The sequence below is a fragment of the Delphinapterus leucas genome, chromosome 16 (genome assembly GCF_059928025.1).
Source record: "Delphinapterus leucas isolate spDelLeu-1000000601 "Yukka" chromosome 16, BTC_Dleu_Yukka2, whole genome shotgun sequence".
Classification (NCBI taxonomy): Eukaryota; Metazoa; Chordata; class Mammalia; order Artiodactyla; family Monodontidae; genus Delphinapterus; species Delphinapterus leucas.
The window spans coordinates 79,321,359-79,344,975 of NC_143144.1; the positions used below are offsets into that span (position 1 = coordinate 79,321,359).

The following is a 23,617-nucleotide window of genomic DNA, read 5'->3' on the forward strand; positions in this document are numbered from 1 at the left end:
TGCATGCGGGCAGAGTCAGCCCCATCTTCATGGGGGCCTCGCTTGTGCCAAGGGGCACCATCATGTAATCACAGCAGCAGCCTTCCTGCGAGCACCATCTCACAACAACCCTCTGGGTTGGATGCATTTATTATCCCCATTTTATGGATGAGGAAACTGAGACCCAGAAAGGTGAATTCATTCAAAAACCACCAGTCAGTAAGTGTTGGGGTTGGGATGCAAACCCATCCCCATGCAGACCATCAGACTGCAGAGTCTGTTTCGCTTTGCTCTGTCGCCTCTGGGAGAGCCTGGCCCGAGTGGGCTTGTGCACAGGTGCCTGCGTGCCCCTTGGAGGAGGGCCCCTGATGACTTCTGTTCATGCCTGAAGCAGCCCTGGGATACAGCTACGCGGCGGGCTGGAGGCGGTAGCCAAGTTGCCCACTCCCCATCAGAGTGTGAATCCTTGCCCGCTGCTCCAACCGCAGCAGAGAGGGCAGTGGAGATGGCCCACCTCCCTACGCCTGCTTCCTGCCGGTCTCCAGGCCTGAGTTTTCTCACTTTATCAACTCCAAAGCCCCAATGCCCGGAGAAGCAGAGCAAAGATGATTTTGCTGTGGCTGCACACTCTGAGCTCAGCACTCCAGCTCCCACACTGATCGGGAGCCTTTCTCTGCAGTGAGAGGAGGAAACAGGCTTCTGGTTGATGGCTTTAGTCTGCAGTGGCTGTCAGAGGAAGTCAGACAAACATCCTGTCCCTGAGAGCACGTCCTCTCCGGTAACCCGCGGTCAGGATGCTGTTATAGGGGAGCGGAGTGTAAATCTCGGGCATCACGCCTTTATTCCCCTCTATGAGCCGTAAGTCTGCTTGGTGGTAAGATGCACGGTAGGCTCACCCAGTGTCTGCGCTACTGGTCCATCAGTCTTAACCGGGGGTGGGGGGGAGCCATACTAACCCAGAACAGTTCTCCCCACGCAGGGCTGCTGGGCTGAAGGGGAGAGTCGGGTGCCAACAGCTGCGGCACCTGGGTGGGCAACAGGGCAGGAAGATCCTGTCTGCTCTGGGAGACACCACCTGCCATGGATTCCCTACAAACTCCCCACACACTCTGCCAAACCGACATCTCCATGAGAGTGTGCAGGGAATAAGGAACATTTACTGAGCACCTACTGTGTGCTGAGCTCTTTATGTATTTGTGTTATTTAATCCTCACCATAACCAGGGAACTTGTTTCTATTTTACAGAGAGGAAAGCTGAATTCGGGTGGTGCAGTAACTGGATCAAAGCCAGGCAGCCAGTAAGTGATGCTATGGGTTCGATGTGAATTCAGCTGCAAGTAAAAGAGAAATCCAACCAACAGCGGCTTAGAAAATAGAGAACAATTTTTCTCACACTCAACTAAGTCTGGAGGTAGCCAACCACATGTGGCAGGAAGGCTAGAGAAACTCGCAGGGGTGGGAGTTTCTGTGCTTCTAAGCCCAGACTGGACCTGCTTTCCCTGGGATGAAGGGGTCTCTGCCCAAGACCTAAAGTCAGTGTGTTTCACGAGGCGTTGCTGCCCGAGATGGGCTCCGTGTGAGTCACGCTAAAGGGGAGGACCTGCCAGAAGGGGCAGCCACTGCAGAGCTGAAAGGCTCTCGCTCATGACTCCCTGGGGAGACACTTTCCCACAGCTGCGCTTTGAGACCCCATCCATCAGTCAAAGGCGTTTTACATGCAGTGGCCTTGACGTGCCCAGTTCTGCAGGAGCCCCTTCCCAATCCGCTTCCCACACCACTGTGAACGGACCCTGGCTTCCTCCCGGAAGGCTCTAGCTCCCATTCTAGAGTTCACGTTCCTTGGAGGCAGGCATGGAGTCATGCATTTTGCTTCACCCCTACAGGCCCTGGGAGGGAGATGTGTATCCAGCAGCCCCAGTAATTGTTGATTTTTCTAGCAGTCTCACCAAAGAGGCAGTTCAGATGGGCTTGCCTGTGGGAAAGCACTAAAATAATCAGGAACATAATTTTTCATTACTTTCAAAAAATTCATGTGTAATACATAGTAATTACTGATATATTAAAATTAAGGTAAGGAAACATAATCCTCGCTGCTATATTTTGATATATAGCTTTCCAATCTTTTTTTCATATGTATCCAGACACAGATTTTTTTAAAAAACAAAACTGAGATACTATTGCCTGTTCTGTTTTGTCTCTTTACAGAAACATAAAATGCATCATAAACATTTTTTCCGTATTAGTCATTGTTCTCTTGCAAAATCATTTTCAGTGACTGGCGAGGGCTCCATCGTACGCATGCTCATAATTTATATCACCCACTCCCAATTGCTGGTTTTCAGTTTATTTTTTAAAACTGTCTCACTATTCTAAACCACACTTGAACACGTGTCCGCATAGGTCTATCTCGGAACACATCTTGAATTCTTTTTCTGGTAAATTCCTAGGAGCAAAATTGTTGGGTCAGAGGATAAGTACATTTTAAAGGCTTCAGCAAGTGTTGCCAAATTGCCCTCCAGAAAGATTAGATCAGCTTGTCCTATCAGCAGATGACAGTGGAAGATCTATTTAAATATTAGCCGTATTCTTGGCCCTTTCCTATCTTTAAAAAAAAAAAAAAATCCCTCCAGGAGTCCTACAAGGTTAATGAATATATTCATTTCTTGTGGGTAAATGATTTGTGAAATCAAAACATCGCCTGGAATATTGTAACATCTGAGAATTGTGATGGGGTCGCAGTAAACACTAGGCAGGGAAAGTCAGGCACAAGAAGCAATAATGTTTCTCCTACAGACCTGGCCACGCTTGGGAGGAGATTATAGTTTGTTTTTTTCTGAGCATGTCAGTCTGGGGGCCCTGCTGGGGATCTCCCAAGTTTCTATAATGTTGGTCACATTTGTGGGCCAAGCTAGCAGAGGACTGCTCCAGCCCTGTCAGTGCACCAAGGCTAGGGTCTGCTGATTGGATGGGTCTGGCCATCAGCCAGGGGGTCTCATTTTAGAACCCGAGGAAGGGACACCTAAAGATGACAGCCAGGGCTGTCCTAGGGTATGGGACCCCGGGCAAATATTGTTTTCAGGCTTCTGTCTACAGAAACTATTGGTGAAGATACGGAGAAAAGGGAACCTTGGGCACTGATGGTGGCAGTGTAAATTAGTGCAGACGCTCTGCAAAACATAGCATGGAGGTGCCACAGAAAATTTAAAAATAGAGCTACCATAGATCCATCAATCCCACTTCCAAGTGTATATCCAGAAGACATGAAAACAAGATCTTGGAGAGATATCTGCCCTCGCACATTCACTGAGGCATTACTAGCAATAACCAAGATACAGAAACAACCCACCCATTCATCATTCCAAGATATGGAAACATCCATCTGTCAACGGATGAATGGATAAAGAAAATGTGGTGTATGTATACAATGGAATATTATTCAGCCATGAGAAAGAAAGAAATCCTGCTACTTGCAACAATATGGATAGAACTTGAGGGCGTTATACTAAGTGAAATAAATCAGACAGAGAAACTATGATATCACTTATATGTGGACTCTAAAAAGGCTCATGGAAACAGAATCTAAAAGGAATTCATAGAAACTGAACAGATCGGTGGTGGCCAGGGGCTTGAGACATAGGGAGACGCTAGTCAAAGGCTACGCACCTTCAGTTAGAAAGTTTGTTCTAATATACAGCATGGTGATTATGTTTAATAATATATTAATACTTGAAAAGTGCTGAGAGAGTAGATCTTAAATGTTCTCATGGCAGAAAAGGAAATGGTAATTATGTGACAGAATGGAGGTATTAGCTAATGCTGTGGTAGCAATCATTTTGCAATATACAAGCATATCAAAAATCAGTGCATTGTACACCTTAAACTTACACAAGGTTATATGTCAATTATATCTCAATAAAGCTAGAAAAAAAAAATACCATAGCAGCTAACGGGAACAATCCCCTTGCCAAGTTGCCTTCCTGGACCTGGAGTCCCAGAGTTCCAAGGCAATCCCATATGTGGGATGTGGGATGCCTCCTGGAGGCATCTGGTCCACTCGACAAGTGTGTGGTTGGGGAGAGGCAGAGGGTACAGGGTTGGAGAGATCCTCAAAGGAAAGAAATGGGACTCCAGGTTTGGGGCTCCAGACAACACTGCGGGCCCCAGCTGTCCCAAGCACTGAAGAGAGATTTAAAAATTTTTGAGCAAAGCACTCCAAGCTCTGGATCTGGGCAGGGACCCCACTTGCACAGGTCTAAGGGTGGAACTGGTGACGGAGTTGCCTAGGAGACTCACGGTGGGTAAGCCAACTGTCCCTTATCTAATGGGGACAGGCACAAGATGACTCACCCAGGACACTGCTCTCCATGGCTTCAAGTCTGGGAGAAGGTGGGGAAAAAAGACAGACATGTGCTCACCGACCCACAGTGCCCAGGGAAGGATACAAATGCCAAGGAGGGGGAGGTTTTAGCCAAGTGTCGTGGGATGGAAGGACCAGGATATTGTGTGCAGGGGAGCGTTTGGGGCAGGCCTTCAAGAATGGATAGATTTTCATTCGAAAGGAGACGTGCACCCCAATATTCATAGCAGCACTATTTACAATAGCCAAGACATGGAAGCAACCTAAATGTCCATTGACAGGGGGCTTCCCTGGTGGCGCAGTGTTTGAGAATCTGCCTGCTAATGCAGGGGACACGGGTTCGTGCCCTTGGCTGGGAGGATCCCACATGCCGCAGAGCAACTAAGCCCGTGAGCCACAACTACTGAGCCTGCGCGTCTGGAGCCTGTGCTCCACAACAAGAGAGGCCGCGATAGTGAGAGGCCCGCGCACTGCGATGAAGAGTGGCCCCCACTTGCCACAACTAGAGAAAGCCCTCGCACAGAAATGAAGACCCACCACAGCCCAAAATAAATAAATAAATAAATAAATAAATGTAAATGACCATTGACAGATGAATGAATACAGACGATGTGGTATATATATGTATATTTATATACGTATATATTCTATTATTTCTCCATCATGTGGAGACATTATCTTTCCATGACTTACTGACTTATAAATCCCAGAATCTGACACTGGAGGAGCTGGGAAGAGCATAAGAGATCCAAACGATGTAGTCAAGCCCTCTTCCACTCACTCCAGTCTACAGATGGGAAAGGCTTTGTCTAAGCTGCCTCCAGAGCTTCCTCTCCTCACCTAAGACTTATCACCAGGTCCTCACTTTCTGACTTGGCCACAGTACCAGCGACTACCACACCCTGTATGCTCCACAATAGACTCTGTGCTAGGGGCGCTGCATGATAACTCTGGAAGGCATGTCAGCTTGCCTTTCACGCACTCAAGGAAACTGAACTTGCCTGAGATTACACAACTGCTCACTCTCCACTGGGATCTGAGCTCTGCTTGGGTGTCCACATGCTTCCACTGCATGATAAGTGTCGTTCAGATGGTACACGCAGCACAGCAGGTTTCTAGAAATCAGTCACTTTTTCTAGAGGCTGACTATACTACCCTTGTGTCTAACCCAAATCCCTCCTGAGCCAAGGGAAACCCATCTCCTTTTGGGTCCTTTTGATAAGGATCAGTGGTCAACGGTGACTCTGCCCTTACACACATAGGCTTCCATTCCACGCCCAGAAGGTGAGAGAGCCTGTAGCCATGAGGACACTGGGTTCTGCCTTCTCTCCCCTGGAGTCTGGAGACCCCTTCTCCACCCCTAGAAGCTGGCCAAACTGTCTGGTCTCTATCTGTTCCCTGAGGCACCAGATATGCTCACTCTCCTTCCCTGGGCCCCACTCACAGGGGCTTCACTCCTAAGCCGGGGCCTGTCCCAACAGCACGGGGGGGGAACCCAGCCAAGACAGAGGTTTGACAGTGTGGATTTTGGAGGCAGCCATGTGGGAACTGTTGCTCTGCCAGGTATTGGCTCTGGGGATTTGACCTCCCTGAGTCTGAGTTTGTGTCTCTGACCACAGGAAGCTGTTGTGATGGAGAAATGAAACAACATGTGTGACTGTGCCTTGGTCCAGGGCAGGGACCCAATGCTTCATATTCATTTCCCTTAATATGTGTCCCGACGGAAACCAAAGAAATTGAATGAAATGATAAAGTACCTAACACAGTTCCTGGTGCCAGCAGACACTCAACAAACAGAGCCTCCTCTCTTTCTGCCAGTGCCTCATTCTTCATTTTGGTTTTGGTTGTTTTTTTTTTTAATTTATTTATTTAATTTATTTATTTTTGGCTGCATCAGGTCTTCGTTGCAGTGCGCGGGCTTCTCATTGCAGTGGCTTCTCTCGTCGAGGAGCACGGGCTCTAGGCGTGCAGGCTCAGTAGTTGTGGCACACGGGCTCAGTAGCTGTGGCTCGCGGGTTCTAGAGTGCAGGCTCAGTAGTTGTGGCGCATGGGCTTAGTTGCTCCGCAACTAAGATCCACAGCACATGGGATCTTCCCGGACCAGGGCTTGAACCCGTGTCCCCTGCATTGGCAGGCGGATTCTTAACCACTGCGCCACCAGGGAAGCCCTTCATTTCGGTTTTTGATTTAGGACAATAGGGTGGAACTGTATGCCAACGACTGCAGCTTGTCTCAGAAGCTGGGGTGGGAGTGGGTGCAGCGGGCGAGGCTGGGCAGGTCGAGGCCAGGCCTCTGGGCTCCCTCAGGCCCCTTGCCCCACTGGGCTTCTGGACTTCTGGGCTTCTGGTCTCGGGGTGGCCCTGAGACAGCCAGGCTCAAAGCATGTGAGGAGATGCCATCGGGGCATGGCATCTGCCAACCCATCTCCCCGCCGCACCTGTCCTCTGAGGAGCCTCCCAGATCTCCCTGCACAACTCGGGCTGCTCTTTAACTAACTAACATCCATTTCATTGATTCCATAATCTTGCATTCTTATTAAAAATAAAACCCGAGCAGCAGGGTCCCTGAGAAAAGGGAGCTCTAGGTTAGAGGGCAAATTCCTCCTTTCCTGGTTGAGTCTAAGGCTCCCAGGGAGACAGCCGGCAGTGGGGGAGCCCACACAAAAGCTCCCGCATCCAGGAGGGCTGGAGGGGTCGTGCCACTAAGGGGGATCCCATGTGGGGTAATGGCAGGGTTTCAGCCCCTTCCTTGGTGCCAGCTGTATCTTATGGCTTGTTTCCCTCTCCCTGCAGACAGCTCTGACAAAAGGCCTTTTTGCTTTAGCCCAGTATGCCCACATCATAAAACCACTGACCAACATCAAAATGGTCACCCAACTTGGGCCTTCAACACCTTTCAGTTTTCTGAGCAGCTGCCTCCAGCGCGGTGTACTACAGAAGAGGACGCAGCTGCATGGGGCCTCCAAGTGGCTGTCTGCTCAGCCCTGACGTTTGTTGGGGTCGCTCATGGTGAGGTCCACTGTAGCTATAACAGCCTTCTTCTAGAACGCAGCTGACCGAGGGTGTTCAGAGTACAAGTCTGGGAGTGGAAAGGACCCGGATTTGCATGCTGGCTCTGACGCGGGGGAACCCTCACCTTTTTGGTCTCAATTTTGTCATCTGTAAACTGGGGATTATAAGGTATGAGACAGGGAACCTACCTCATGGGCTGATGTGAAGGTAATGAGAGATACTGCATACAAAAGTGCCCAGCCCAGAGTGACTATGCCGGTGTGTTTTCTTTTATAATCGTGGATATGCTTACTAAGAGTAGTTTTCGAGCAGGACTTGGGGGAAAACATTCTTTTCCTTCTTGGACTCTAATCAGGAAGTTACTCTTTGGGCTAAAGGGAGATCAGTCCCCGAACCCCACCCCACCCTCCCACCTCTCACTGACATCACTTGGGTTCACACAGGAAGGAAGGCATAGCCTGGTGGTGGGCACCGGGCTGGGAGTGACAGCAGGGCACAGACCACAGCCACCTCTGGGGAAGCAGAGATACTGGTGAGGTTGATGCAATCAGTAACGGGTGCTAAGAAGAGAGAATGACCCCCTTCACCCAAGGTGAGGCCCAGGGTCATGACAGGACAGGGAGGGCTCATGAAACAGCACAGCCAATTGCGGGCAGGGCCGCGAAGGAAGGGAGATCTCAGCAGAGCAGATAAAGCAACAGAGGCGTTTCCCATGTGCAGGAAGGTAGTGGGATATCTTAGCTAAGAGCCCAGGTTCTGCACGCAGATGGCCGCCATCACGTCCCAGCTCCACCACCTACCAGCTGGACGACGTGGGGAACCAGTTCAGCCTCTGTTCTTTGTCGATGAAAAGAGGATAATAACAGAGCCTTTCTCGCCGGGCCGCCATCAGGACTTATGAGCACAGTAGCGTGAAGCTCTGAGCACAGCACCAGACACATCAGTAAATGGAGCCATCGGGCACGTCCCGTGGAGGTAAGTGGCCACCCACGTCTCTCTTCTCTGACGCCAACCTCCTCCCTGGCCGCCTTTCCCAGGCCAATTAATTCTGTCCTCACTCTATATCTCATCCGCAAACAAGTCTACGTGTGCCACCACCCATCCCCCGTTTCCTCAGCCTCCAGATTGGCACATGAGGGAAATTCTAGAATCTTCACATTCTAACTAGCCATCCAATCCCATCCCCACTGTAATGTGTAAACTTGCCAGGGAGTGTGTAACTCCTACTAGTATACCCCCCGCGACCGAAAACTCACTACCTTCCAGAGCAGTGTGTGGCATCTCTGGAAAGTTCTAGAAAGGTCCATCCCCTGTAGCTTTTGCCCACTGGTGGAAGTCGGTTCAGCTGAGCAGCTGCCCTGTGCCAAGCGCTGGGCTGGGCATTTATTCGCAGCAGTTGCCAGGACAGAAGTAGCCTCTGCTTCCATGTTGTTCACAGTGTAGAGCAGAAAGCAGCTCAAAGCAACCCCAAACGCTGCAGACAGTCATGAGAGACGGTAACGGAGGAGGCTGAGGCTATAGAAACAGAAAACTAGGTCTTTCATTAGTCCAGTAAAGAGATGGGGAAGAATATTCTAAGCAGAGGGGACAGCAGAGAAAAGGGCCCAGGAGTGAGGGAACCTGATACATCCAAGGAAGGGCGAGAATTTCCGACTGAGTAGCCTCTGAGGAAGGGCCACGAGAGTAATTCAGGAGAGGTGAGCCGGGTCGAATCTTCCCAGACCAACTAGGCCTGGTAAGTTGGTAAACGTGGCTGTGGGCCCCAGGAGCCCGTGAGGATTGTCAGTGGACTAGTGACCGGATGCAGCAGACTGTGTTTAGAAAGAAATCTGAGCGCAGGAGGGTGGCACACGGGGAGCAACCGTGGCAGCTGGAGAGGAGGTGGGGTGACTCCTGGCCATGGATGGGGGTGCAGGGACCAGGGCAATGGCCCAGGGGAGGGGAGCAAGGGCGGCACCGAGTGACGGGCTATAAGCAAGCAGTGTGGGCTACACTCAGCCCAGGAGGTGATTGATTTCCAACTCGCCAGTCGCTGCCACCAGAGCAAGGTTCATCGCTGCTGCACAGATGGGCCTCAGCCTCCACTCCCCAGCAGCAATTCCCACAAAGGCTGCACCCCCTACCTCCCTGCACGTGGGCCTGGAGCTGCCCTCGGTGACAGTGACAAGGTCTCTCTCCATCCCCTAATTCCGGCATTGCTTCCCAGGCTTTCCAGGTGGAGCTGGCAACTTTGATTGAAAGGATTAGAGGTTGCACAAACAGCTCTGGGTGCTGTTGGCTTGGCCTTCTGGAACCCTTTGGGAAAGGAGCCGGCCGATTCAGGCCTAGTAACTAACAGAGTTTCAGCCTTGTTTTCTGCACAGCAGACCAGATGCCATTCCTCCTGGACCAGGGGTCCACAGGATTGGGCCCTGGTTTTACCCTTGGGACTCTGGTGTGAACCTCGGTGTCCTCATCTGTAAAATGGGATCTCCGGAGTTCCTTCCAGCGTGAATGACCCTACAAACTCTCACCTAAGGGAAAGCCAGATGGCTCCTGGATTCCACATCCCCACTCCCTGCCTGGGCCCCAGCAAGTCTTGAAGGGCGGTTGGAGCTCTAAGGGGGTGCAGGACTGCCCCAAACCCCACAAGCTGACCCTGCACTCAGCCGTGTTCCCCCTACCCTCCACCCCGCACCCCATCCCGGCCTGATCTATGGCTCTGGGGAATCAGAGCGCGGCTCGCAAAATGCTGCCGTCCCAGACCTGCTGCCACACTCTGAACATCCAGGAAATGGACCGTGATTCACGTAATATCCCCTTTTAACGGTCTGCGGCATCAAAGACAGAAGGGAAAATCCCGTAGTGGGCGATGGATTAACAGCTCCTTTCCTGGTGTTGTCCAGTCTTCCAGTTAGATGAACTGGGGTGGCCGTGAAGGGCTGGGAGCAGCAAAGAGACTAGTTGGTTCTGAAGTTAGTCATCGGTTTCCATGAAAGCTTCCGGGGTTTTCCTTTTTCTACGGTATCTGTCAATATGCAGGAATGTCTTAGCCTTTTGATCAGATTCAGCTCATTTTCCTTTCCTGGACTCCTTCAAAGTCTACCAGGAGATCACCTTCACACCCTCAGTGCTGCCTGGGCCCAGAATTAATAACCCTCCGTGAAAGAGAAAATCTCTGATGACTGACATCTGGGGCATGTTAAAGGGGCACCGTTAAGTCTCTTAAAATTATGGCTCTTGTGAAGATTCTGGGGCCAGAAGGGAACCCAAAGGCCACCTGCTCCTGGTCCAGAGAGCAGAGCACGCTCACTCGCCACCCGAAGGTCAGAGTGGATCAGGGACCAGAGCCCAAGAGATGTTACCGCCCCCCAAGTGCACTCTTCCTTGGACACCACCACCCTCAAGACCGGACGACCCTTCCAGGTCAAGTCCCTCACAGTGGGGTGCTGGCAAGTGCATAACAACCCACTGGCTGGAGGGTCATTGATTTGTAGCATTTGCCGACTTCTCCGGCGTAAATACTCCCACCATGGCCAACCTCAAGGTACCAGCATGAGGTCCCTGGAACAGGGCTGGGAAGAGATGCTAGTAGCTCACCATTACATGGTAATTTCACATGCAGATACAAGAGACGTAAATAACCTCAAATGCATAGATCAGAGTAAAATAATTAGCAGATGATGTTTTGACTATTATTACCTTTAAATAGAATTTAATCATGTTTTTAATTTAATTTAATTTAATTTAATTTAATTTAATTAATTCTTAATAATGACCGCTGCTCAATAGTCAGCTCTCAAAGTTCCTGAAACTTGACAGTGGCTCTCACGAGGCAGTACGGGTTTGCTCCAGCACACCACTGATCCCACAGCTGAAAGCCAGCGGCTATATGTCACTTTTATTAGTCTGGCCCCTGACTAGCGGCTGACTTCCTGGCCCCTGATAGGCTCAGCTATAGACAGGCACTGGCTGGAAGGAAGAGCATCTTTCTCCAGCCCAGTTGTTGGCAGAATCTTTTTTTTCTCATTAATTAACCTAATTGCTCAGCTCAAATGCTATAATCTTTTTTGTTCCCTCCCCCAATGAGATCTGGTCCCTGAACTCTATGTTCAGCTCCCTGCAGAAAGGGAGATTTGGGCACTAACCACTCATTTTTAAGGCATAAGTGGCTTCTTCCATCTGATAAGCTCCAGGGTGGTCTCTTGTCAAAAAATATCTCCATCCCACTGACCTAAGAGAACATGAGGTCGCTAGGTAGCACCTCCAGCTTAGACTCTCTTTGCATGGGGGTGAAAAGAGAACCGTGAGGTACCTCCCTTGGGATGAGGAAGGGTCTGGAGGATGGAGTGGGGCGGAGTCCCCTGATCCAAGACGGCCTCCGGTGAGTCTAGCCTCCTGGTAGTGACGCCCTGTGCAGTTCCCTCCCACTCTGAATCGTGTGGAATAGGCATTATGAAAACGGCAGAGGAGGACTTCTGAGACCATGTCAGAGAACGCATCGTGCTTCTGCCTTGCTTTTCCTTGGATCACGCTCTCTGGGAGAAGCCAGCCACCACATCGTAAGGACATTCAAGCAGCCCTATGGAGACGTCCATATAGCGAAGGACTGAAGCTTCCTGCCAACAGCTGGCACTGCCTTGCCAGCAATGTGAGTGGATCCCCCAGCAGCATCCCTCAGTGTCCCACACCACATGAAGCTTTGGGGAGGTAAATACAAAATAAGTCAAAGACCCTGCCCTCGAGAGGATGACTCCACAGGGCTTATGTCAGTTAGGAGTACAATAGTTTAAACAAGATAGACTTTTATGTCTCATAAGTAAATAAGGTCAGAGATGGACAACTAGATCCATCATGACACTCTACAAGGTCAGTGGCCCAGGCTCCTTCTCTCTTGTTACTCTGCCATCGTCAGCATGAGATGTCTACCTCTTGGTCCAAGATGGCTGCCTGAGCTCCAACCATTATGTCTCCTTTTGTCCAGAAGGAAGGAAGAGGGGAAGAAGAAGGGTACACCCTCTTCCATCAGCAATAGCTAGCAGACGTTGCACACATCACTTCTGCTTCTCTCCCACAGGCCAGAACTTAAGTCATAGGGCCAGTTTTCCCCCGGGCAGTATTTGTGCCCAGGTAAAATGCAGGGATTCTAGTATTAAGAAAGGAGGGAATGGGTACTGGTGGGCAACAAACAATTTCTTTCCTGGGTGGAGGCCTCACAGTTCTTCAACCAAGAGATACTCCTACCTGATGGTTTCTTTGGTACTCTTGGCAGTTGGCTAAAGAGGCAGCGTTCTTTCCAAACCCTTCATCTAAAGCATAGCCCACCCTTGTTCTCTGCCTAGCACCCTGTTTATGGGTTACTTCTTAATTATCTGTCTCTTCCACTGAATCTTAGAGTCTATGAGGGCAGGGGCCTTGCCTTTCTGGTCTTCCTTTGAATTCCCAAATCCTGAATATTTGCTGAGTGAATGAATGGGCCAAGTACAGACCCTTCCACGCGTCCCTGAGTCAATAATAGGTTCACACAGGTGCCTAACCCTAATAGTGGATTAGGAAACCACTATTGAAACATTTGCATGCCTATGGCCTAAGCTGAGACAATTTCTGAGGCACCTGCAAACCCCTTACCCAGAGCCGTGTGCAAAAATGCAGTGCCCACTTCATATTTGCTTTGGCTCAAACACATTCCCTGATTCCGAGGAACCACTGTATCTTGTCAGCTACATAAAAAAATAAATAAATAATAAGCTGGACATTCTAATGAAAAAAATGAAACAACGCAGAAAAGACAACGGTTTTCAGAGCTCTTTAACTTGACCAGGAAGCCCCAGTCTCTGCCTACACAATACCAGAACCCCAGGTGAGACATGCAAAGTCTAATCAGTCATGTCAAACAACTGTCTGAGGGATTTTTGTTTTTGGCAAACGGACTTAGAGGTCAGGGAGACACAGACAACTCAGAGGTTTCTAAAGAGTTGCGAATATAAACCACATTTGAAACAGAGAAAAGGAACCTCTGCTACGTGTCTGTGCAAAGTGCCTGGGGTGAGCAGAAGCTTGATCCTCTAGCACCACCAACAGAAAAGCGAGCAAATCTCACAGAAACGTGTAGGAGCAACTCTTAACCCCAAAGGAAGATGAGCAAAGGAAAGAAAATTCATGGAAACAGAAAATGTGAGAAATCATTCAACTCCATTAGTGATCAAATAGACTATTTTCATCTTTAAACTGGCAAATTGGGGGGGGGTTGTTTGTTTGTTTTTATTTTTGGCTGCCTCGGGTCTTAACTGCGGCTCGCGGGATTTTCGTTGAGGCAGGCGGGATCTTTCGTTGTGGTGCGCGGGCTTCTCTCTAGTTGTGGTGTGCGGGTTTTCTCTCTCTAGTTGTGGCGTGTGGGTTCCAGAGTGCGTGGGCTCTGTAGTTTGCGGCACGCAGGCTCTAGCTGAGACGCAGGAGCTCAGCAGTTGTGGCACCCGCAGCATGCAGGATCTTAGTTCCCTGACCAGGGATGGAACCCGTGTCCCCTGCATTGTAAGGCGGATTCTTTACCACTGGACCACCAAGGAAGTCCCATAAACGGGCAAATATTTTAAAAATAATATTCAGTGCTGACAAATATGTGAGAAGGTGTTCAAAGCACACACTGCTAGTAGAGTGTAAAGTTGGACACTTTTCTGGAAAGCAGGATGGAAGCGTGCATCAAAAGCCTCCAAATTGTGGGCTTCCCTGGTGGCGCAGTGGCTGAGAGTCCGCCTGCCGATGCAGGGGACACGGGTTCGTGCCCCGGTCCGGGAGGATCCCACATGCCGTGGAGCGGCTGGGCCCCTAAGCCATGGCCACTGAGCCTGCGCGTCCGGAGCCTGTGCTCCGCAACGGGAGAGGCCACAGCAGTGAGATGCCCGCGTACCGCAAAAAAAAAAAAAAAAATTTGTGGGTGAATAAGAAAGACATATTTCCCACCCCTTGGGGTTTATCATTTATTGAGCAAACAGATAATAAACAAGTAAACAAAACAGTAAATAAATAAGTATAAATTATCATTGCTTAGAAGGATGTTGTGCTCAGAGGTGCCACAACAGGATTACTGATTAGATGCTCACAAAAGTTCTCTCTGAGAGGGTGATATTTAAGCCGAGGTCTGAAGGATGAAGAGTCAGCCATGAGCAAAGAGGGGAAGTTGGGTTCCAGGTAAAGAAAATGGTATATGGTCCTGTGTTTGGGATGATCTTACAAGACTCAAGGAACCAAACAGGCCAGGACAGCTGGAGCCTGGCGATCCAGATGGACATGAGAAACTGCAGGAGAGGAGTGAGACCCGGGAGAAGCTTGAATGTCAGTTGGACTTTATGCTGCAGACACGGGGGACCATTTGAAAGTTCTTGAGCAGAATAACAGAATCACTGTTGTGTGCGGGAAGCTCGAGCTAGGCCTTTTACCAAATCGTAGAGGCCAAGGAGACCAGACCGGAAGTCAGGAAGTTTCACTGGATGGTCATTGGCATCCATGGCCAGAGGTCTATGAGGGGCAGATGGAAGAGGCATTTTGAGGTAGAATCACATGATTTGACCATTGACAGCAGTGGATGGCCAAGAAATGGGAGGAGCTAGAGGTATCACCATGTTTGCAGCCTGGGTTCCTGGGAGAATGGTGGGTCGATGAACAGCAAGAGGAAACGGCAGGATGAGAAGGTTTGGGGACAAAGATGAAGAATCACCATTTGGACTCCTTGAGTCGCAGCCCATGTCCTTCCTTCCTAAGGACCATTCCCCATCGCTCTCCAAACACCTGGGGCCTTCCGTCCCTCCACCCACTCAAAACTGAGCATTCACGGGTCAATCCAACAGAAAGACCAAAAATAAAACAGGAAACCAGTTTTCTTTCCCTCCCCGCCGTTCCTTGATGTTCACGATTTCAATGACCAAATTTATCAAGGGCAAATATTTTCCTCAGGAAATCTTTTCTGGCTAATTTTCACATTGAGAGCCCTCTTCCCGTTCTCCTTTCCCAGACCAGGAAGAGCCACTTATAGAAGTTTACATCAAAGTGCTCTCTTCCTGAGATACTACGGAGTCTCTCAAGGCCTGTTTTAGGAGCCGCAGCTTGGCTTGGCGTTTCCCACAAAGGGTCACCTCATATTTACTAGCAGTTCTTTCTCAGAATTAACCTCACCAGCAACCAAAGGCTTTTTGGAAAGGATGCTGGTGGTGACTTTCCTAGAGGAAGAGCAGAGACAGGAGGAGGAGACTGGCCAGGAGACATTGTCCTGGCCTCTTTGGTTCCTTGAGTCTCTGGAAGCAGAGGTGGCACCGCGGGACCCTCCCTTTCCCCCCCAGTTCTGTGGAGATGAAGTGCGGCTGCCAGGCCTACCTGCCTGTCTCTGTTTCTCCTCACATAGGATGGGTGTTTGACACAATGCTCATTTCTCTGGAAATCTTGTGTTGGCCCAAGGAGGCAATTGTAACATATGCAAGCCCACTGCCGAGAACAGAAATGAAGGAATGATGTCCAGTGGCGGGGCTCCCATGAAGCCCGCCTCAGAAAACAAACACCTCTCCTCGGAATGGAGATACAGGCAGCAACCAAACACAGGCCTCCTCAAGTGCCTTTGCTGTGAGGTGATGGATTCGGAAAAACCCGACTGCGTCGATTTGGGCCACTTTCAGTAATGAAAACTTTTCCTCATGGAGGAAAATTGTTCTGAATGAACCAACTCAATCACTCAATTTTGAAACTGTTTTCTTAAGTCCTACTGAAACGGGAGGTATGAGGACTGCACAATAAATCCATTTATGAAAATACAATTTCCTGTCAGCTGTTCTAAATAAGGTCGTTTTCAGACCATTGTATAGTTGGGAGGGGAAATGATTCCCTCTTCCATTTGGAATTTGTTGAACTTTTTTTTCCTTTTTTCCTGGTGATTTTAAACCTTGTGGACGGATGGAGAGTAAGAAAATGAGATGTTTACAGCATATTGAGAAACAGATTTTTAATACTGTGAAACCCTGTCACAAATCCAGGTGACTGCGGGAAGACTTCATTCAACTCCAAATTTCACACCACCTCGTGTCTGCTTCGGAACGGCCAAGGATGCCCATTTAAAGAAAGGAAATCTTTCCACTGCAGCTGCCGAGATAGCTGCAAAGTCTTTAATAGAATTCTTTTCCACAGAAAGAAGTACAGGCTTCCCCTGACAGAAGCCCAGCCAGTGGACACTACTCCAGAGCCACATAAAAAGAAATTGAAATGTGCTACTTTCTGGGGAGTACCCTTAAGCAGTGGAACAGCTCTCTTTTCTTTTGTTTTTAATTATGAAACACTTCAAACGTATAGAAAAGTATAGAAAAGTAATATAACAACTACTTCTCTGCCACCAAGATCAAACATTTGCCGTAATTCAGCTCTCCCTCTCTTTCTCTCTCTCTTTCTCTCTGAAATGACTTAAAACCAGTTAAAGCCACTCATTTCATTCTTCCCCCTTCCCCAGGAATAACCTCTGCCCTGAAATGCCATGAGTCGTTCACATCCTTATTTTAGTCTATTTGCTACAAATGTATGAATCCATATTGTTCTGTTTGTTTTTTAAAGTTCATTTAAATAGTAAGCATTCTGGATGTATCCTCTTGAAACTTACTTTTTTCCTCAAAATTTTATTTTGGACAAAGAGGCATACCATGCTCTTGACGAAAGAGACTCATTATCATAAAGATGGCCATTCTGTCTCAGTTAATTTACAGATTTAATGTACTTCCAATTTTAAAAAGACCACCAGGCTTTTTCCGGAGCTGAGCAAGTTGATTAAAAAGTTTATACTCAAGAACAAAAAAGCAAGCCTAGCCAGAAGAATCCAGAAAAAGCAAAGCCATATGGGGGGCAGAGGTACCCACCATTAACACATACTGTAACGCCTGTAATTAGGAGTCTGGTGTTGGCACAGGAATAAACAGATAGACCGAGGGGACCAAAAGAAAACCCAGAAATAGATCCAACTGCATCTGGAAAGTTACTATATGAGAAAAGGCAGCTTCACAAATTTGTGTGGAAAGATTTTTTTTTCTTTTTGAAAAAAGTGGTGTTGAGATAATTGGATCGCCATGTGGAAAAAGTCAAACCTGGAGCTCACACCACCCATTGGGGTAAAATCCAAAAGGGATCAGACGTTTCAATATAAAAACTGAAACCCTAAGGTACTAGAGGAAAATGTGGGTATGAAGGCCTATCTAACCTGGGTATGGAAAAAATTTCTTAACCAGAAGCAGTGAGGAAAATGACTGTCATACTTGAGCGCATTAAAATGAAACCCTTTTGCATGACAGAACCACCACAAGTAAAGTCAAAAGACATATGATGCTGGGGTGGAGACCCCTAAGGCTCCTGTTTCAGGGTGAGCCTGGATCACCTCTGGATCAATGCGCAGCTGGGTTCATTCTCAACACAGGAGGCCACGAACATGGCATAGCTGAGCGTGTGGGTCCCAGGGTCCAGTTCCTGTGCTTGAAGCTGGCTCTGCCACTTACTAGTCACGTGACCTTGGGGAAATTGTTTAAACTCCCTGGACCTCAGTTTTCTCATGTATAATAAAGGGATAATACCTGTACCTAGCCCTGGGGTCGTGAGAAGGAATAAATGAGTTTCTATTACAGTGCCCAGAACATTCTAGAGCCTCAATTAATGTTAACTTTCACTTCCCGAGGCCCACAGCTTCTTACAAAACCAAAGCCCAGGCAGCAAGCTGGCTGCAGGGTTTTCCCCCCAGCCTCCCCTTACAAGCTGGGAAACCCAACCCATTCCCCATTTTTTTTTTTTTTTTTTTTTTTGCGGTACGCGGGCCTCTCACTGCTGTGGCCTCTCCTGCTACGGAGCACAGGCTCCAGATGTGCAGGCTCAGCGGCCATGGCTCACGGGCCCAGCTGCTCCGCGGCATGTGGGATCCTCCCGGACCTGGGCACGAACCCGCGTCCCCCGCATCGGCAGGTGGACCCTCAACCACTGTGCCACCAGGGAAGCCCCCATTCCCCATTTTTAAGCAGCAAGTCTGCTTCCACTCCCCCACCTCACAAAGACCTCGTGTGTCTCTTTCTGACCCACAGGAAACAAACTCTTAGCTGCCATTGTCAACAAGCTGAAACTTTCTGACATTTTGACAGGAAAGTCCTTATATTGTTTATTGGTGTTTTCTTTCTCTTTTTAAATTACTGCATCTTGCCATACGTTTCTCTATTTTCTTAGGTTGTTGGGTTTTGGTTTTTGGTTTTGTTTTTTTGACAAATCAGCTTTGGGTTTTGTTGTCCCTTTGGATTATTTCTTTGTTTTCTATTTCATTCATTTCTGCCCATCATTCATCATTTCCTTCTACGTTCTTTGGAGTTACTCTGCTTTGTTATTCTTCTCCTCTCTTGAGTTGGACTCCTAGATCATTTATTTTTAGTTGTTTTGCATTTAAGGCCACATACTTCTCTCAAACCATTGCTTTAGTCGAATCCCATGTTCTGATGGGTTGTGACAGCCATTGCTGCCACTCGCTGGTACCCGGTGCCTTCCCACCCGCAAGAGGATTTTATTTCTTCACCCCCTTCAAATGTAGCCTGGCCACGCAGAAATGTGAGGGTAAGTGACCAGTGCTACTCTTAGGTGGAAGCGCTTATTGCTGATTCGAGACCCTCCAGGGCTCTCCTCCCCAAGCCACAGGGACTGGTGACGTTCCAGACGTTTGATTCTCCAACAGCCTCAGCTCTGAGTGAAGAGGATGTGAAACAGAATGTCTTCCTGGCCAAGGACAGACATGTAACAGAAGGGAGAAACAAACCTTAGGTGTGTAAACCACCAAGACTTGGGGCTTGTTTGTTATCTCAGCATAACCTAGCCTATCCTGGCTGATACACATAGTGTTTTCATTATTGTTCAGTTTCATAATTTCCATTATAATTTCTTCTTTGACATATGAATTATCCATTAACACTTATTATTTCAAAGTGTATGGAACGTTTTGGTCTTTAATTTTATTACTTGTGGTCAGAGAACGTAATTTCTCTATGATATAATGGTTCGGTATCTGTTGAGATGTATTCTGGGGCTCAATATGATCAGTTTGGGTAAATCACGTGCTTGGAAAAGTATGTATTTTCTAATTGGCAAGTAGCGGGGCTCTGTATTTGCTGTTAGATCAATCTGTTCACTGCGTGGTTCAACTTTTCTGCAAGCTTGCTATTTTTTTTTATTTGCTTGCTCTATCAGTTGCTGAGAGAAGCATGTTATAATCTGCTGTGATTGTGGGGTTTGTCAATTCTTCTTTGCCCTTCAGTCAAGGCATGCTTACTAGCTACCGTGTGCTCCCTCTAGTCTTCAATCTCAGAACTCTGGGGAAGGGTAACTCTGGGGATCACAAAGTCTCACCTCCAGCAGCTCACGTCGGCCAGGGAATGTCTTGTTGGATCATTGACTTCTCGGAGCACTTATGAAAGCTAGGAGCCCTCTCCCTAAATTTGTATATGTGATTTCAGAGGCTTCTCTTTCTCTGCAAGCTTGACATCCCAGAGTGGAAGTTTGGTGATTTCACTTTTGAAACAAAAATGCAAATTTGTAGGCTGACAGATGATATGAGAAACAGAGAAGATGAAGGAAAGGCTCTAAGTCTGGACCATGTGGTCACTAGGTTGAACTGGGAGGTTAGATCCATGCACAGCGAGCTCATCCTCTCTCCAGTCCAGACTCTGTCTCTAACCTCGGCCATCCATCTGGGCCTTCCTGGGCACTAACATGAGGTCAGTGTGCATTTGAGCAGCCCCAACCTTGAGAATGGAAAGAAGAATGATGATCCCCTGCTTGGGGGGTGGGAACGGGCAAAGATAGGTAAGCTTTCCTGGGAACCTGAAGCTGGGGATGCCAGTGGAGTCATGCGGAGCGGAGCACCTACTGTCACGGTCACGGGGAGGGCAATGAGCGCCCTGGTGGAGCAGGAGGGATCTGGGCAGGCAGTGGGCACGCGCAGGAGAGCGCAGCCCTGGAGACGGATTGGAGGCAGATGAAGTAGCGGGACGGGGCCTCGCACGCCGCTCTGGGACGGCCACATTTAATCCTAGGAGAAATGCGGTGCCACTGCAAGTTTTGGAAGAGGAGACCCACAGACACATGTCAGTGTGGCAGAAAACCAGTGTGGCATCATCTATAGACCAAACGGGGTACGAATGTGAAGTGGGTGTGCGGACACAGGGGGCTGTCAAGAACGGCTGGCAGGACTTGGTGCCTCCATGGATTTGGGAAGGGAGGGGTGGAGATGGGCATCTGTAGGTGCCTGCCATGTGAGCACGTGTTGTAACGATCAGATCACAGTTACCTTCAGGCTTTTGGCACCCTGCGTAACAGCTTGCCGAGCAACTTGTTCCTGAAATTGTGTGTGGAGCACATTATTCCCATTTTATAGATGAGATGGCCGAAGTAGTAAGAATTTAGCGTCCATTTCCTGCGCGCAGCAGCTCAATGTAGCACCGTACTTAGGAGACCAGGATCTGCGTTTGAAGACCAGCCTTGTAATTGCTTGCTGTGTGACCTTGAGTAACTTACTCAACCTCTCTCAGCTACTATCTACAAAGAGCAAACTGATATAACAGTGTAAAACGCTCAGCAAGCACCGGACACACAGTAAGCTCGCAAGAACTATTAGCTGTTGCTGTTACTATTATTGTTTTCTCGATATTATTCACGCTGAGCAAAGACTGCACGACCCAGGTCAGAACTTCTGGCTCTGCCACTCGTTAACTGCATGTCCTTAAAGGTACCTGGGATCCCGGAGCCAGTGCTCTCCCAATGAGAGGGATCCAATCCCCTCCCACCTCGCAGTTACTGATGTAATTTGGGTATCACTGAACAGTAGGAGCCATTTTTCTGATCACCAGAGATGAACTTGTAAAGCTAAATCTAGTTTACCATCCCAATCCTGATCTCCCTGCAGCCAGCAGCACAGACTGTTTCCACCCCAAGATGGACTCAGAGGCTGATCCTGCAAACAACTTTCCTGTTTGCCCTGGACCGCAAAGAAAATGGATGTGTCTTACATAGACGCAGCCAGGGCTCAGGATTTTGTTGGATGCCAACCTTCCACCATCAGGGCTCCCTTCTGTTTCAGCTGATGCAGACTCCAGACTTTAAATAGAAATGATAAATTACTGACTATCGTGGTGACTGATTCTCAGACTCTCTGCTGACCACCAAATTGCTCTGATCCTCACCCAAGCGAAGAGTCCATAAGTCATTAGCATATGAGCCCACCAGCATCCGTCATGTTAACGATGCGGCTGCAATCACTCCTTGACACTAATTACCTTTCCTGACTAACTTTGAATGTGAAATTTTGCTAATGACTGAGACCCACTGTAAAAGCCCCATTTTCTCCAAGTGTTCTGTAATCTATGGCCCCTTCATGCCCACAAAGCAATTATTAACACTGCACCTGACCCTGCCTCTTCACCATGTGTTGGCAGCCTTGAAATAGAGAACTCTTTATTCCAGGATCCTGGACATAAACGTCATTTTATCTAGAGAGTTCCCTGAGAGTGAGTTTCCGGAGAAGCAGAGTCTGCGTGGAAAGATTTCTAACTTGTAAAGACAATCACGAGAAACGTTTAACCCACAGTTCTTCCCTGGCTGGGTCAGAGAAGACCAGGGCTTGCTGGGTGAAAGCACTGTGACTGACCATTTTGCACATGTTACCATATCTTATCCTCCTGTGAGACAGCTGCTAGGAGCCCATGTCACAGATGGAGGAACTAGAGCCTGGAGATTTTAAGTGACCTGCCCAACGTCACACAGCTTGTGAACAGTGAATAGGAAAGATTGGGACTGTGGTGGGCAACCTCCATGTTGGCTCTCAATGACCCCAACCTCCTAGTGCAATCCCCTCCCTGTGAGTGTGGGTGGGACCCGGTGACACTCTGCTCTGAATAGAATATGGCAAACGTGAGGGGAGCTCATTTCCGAGATTCAGTTACAGAGCCTGGCTTCACCTTCCTCACTTTCCCTCACTCTCTCAGTTGCTCTGAGGGAAGCCAGCTGCCACATAGTGAGCTGCCCTATGGAGTGGTCCACGTGGCGAGGAGCTGAGCATAGCCTCTGGCCAACAGCCCTCAAGAAAGTGAATCCTGCCAATGACCATGTAAGTGACCTTGGAAGAGCACCCACCTGCAGTGGAGCCTGAAGATGCGGCCACAGCCCCAGCTCACATCTTGATTCCAGCCTGTGTGACAGAGCCCAAACCAGACAACCCAACTAAGTCATGCCAGATTCTTCACCCAGAGAAACTGTGAGGTCATGAATCTGGGTGAGTTTATGCCCCTGGGTTTGAGGATGGTTTGTTACACAGCAGTAGATAACAAATACAAGGATCAAACATAGGTTGGAGTGATGCCAAAGGCCTTGTTCGTTGGCTTCTCTCTGTGTATTTTTTTAAATCACAGGAGTAATATTGTATTAATATTAATACAATCTTCTGTATTAATTAATTCTTTGTTTAGAAGAAGAAGAATAAATTTTTGTTTAGAATTCAAACAGAAAGATATATAAAATTAAAATCAGAAGCTCCTCTTCACCCTTCTCCATACTCCTTATCATCTACGTGCTCTGCAGAGGAACCGCTGCTCACAGTTTTGTGTAGCCTTTCTGATCTTTCCTATAAATTTATATATACATACATAATTTTATTATGTCATAAACAGGGTCCCCCAAACATACTTTTCTGTGGTTTGCTTTTTTCACTTGATAGTAGACCCTAGAACTCTCTCCTTGTTGCTACACAGAGAGAGCTCTCCCCCATTCTTTTCACGGATTTCAGAACATTAAGGGCGATGGACATTTGTTTCCAACACAACTGCATCAAGTATCCTTGTACATAAATCTCTGTGCGTGTGTATCAGGGTTTCTGTATAAAACCTTCCTAGAAATGGCATTTCTAGGTCAAAAGATACGCATTTTTTAAAGTTTGGCCTGTGCCCTTTCCAGTGTATCATACTGCATCCTCAAACAAACAAACAAAAACCCAAACAAACAAAATCACAGGGTCTCACCATTCCCACTGAGACATATGAGATCAGCACTACATAGATTTCAGAGAGTAAATGTATGGAGGGTTTCGGGTTGGGAGCCTCAAGCCCAGAAGACAGTAAAACTCACAGACTCAGGCCCCATCTCTCTTCATAGAGCTTGGAGCATTTTCTTCATTATCCAGCCTCTTGATTTTTTTAGTGGAAAAAACAAATAGAATCCCCAAAAGGAGTGGGCAGAGACCCATGTCAGTTCAGCCAGA

General features: G+C 48.3%; 1 long non-coding RNA gene across 1 annotated transcript; it reads left to right on the top strand.

Annotated features, from left to right (window-relative positions):
• The first annotated feature begins 7,830 nt into the window (after window positions 1-7,830).
• Window positions 7,831-23,045, top strand: LOC111172220 (uncharacterized). Its single transcript, XR_002643864.2, has 2 exons — window positions 7,831-8,322; window positions 22,350-23,045. It is a non-coding gene; the product is annotated as an uncharacterized LOC111172220 (long non-coding RNA).
• The last annotated feature ends 572 nt before the right edge of the window (window positions 23,046-23,617 follow it).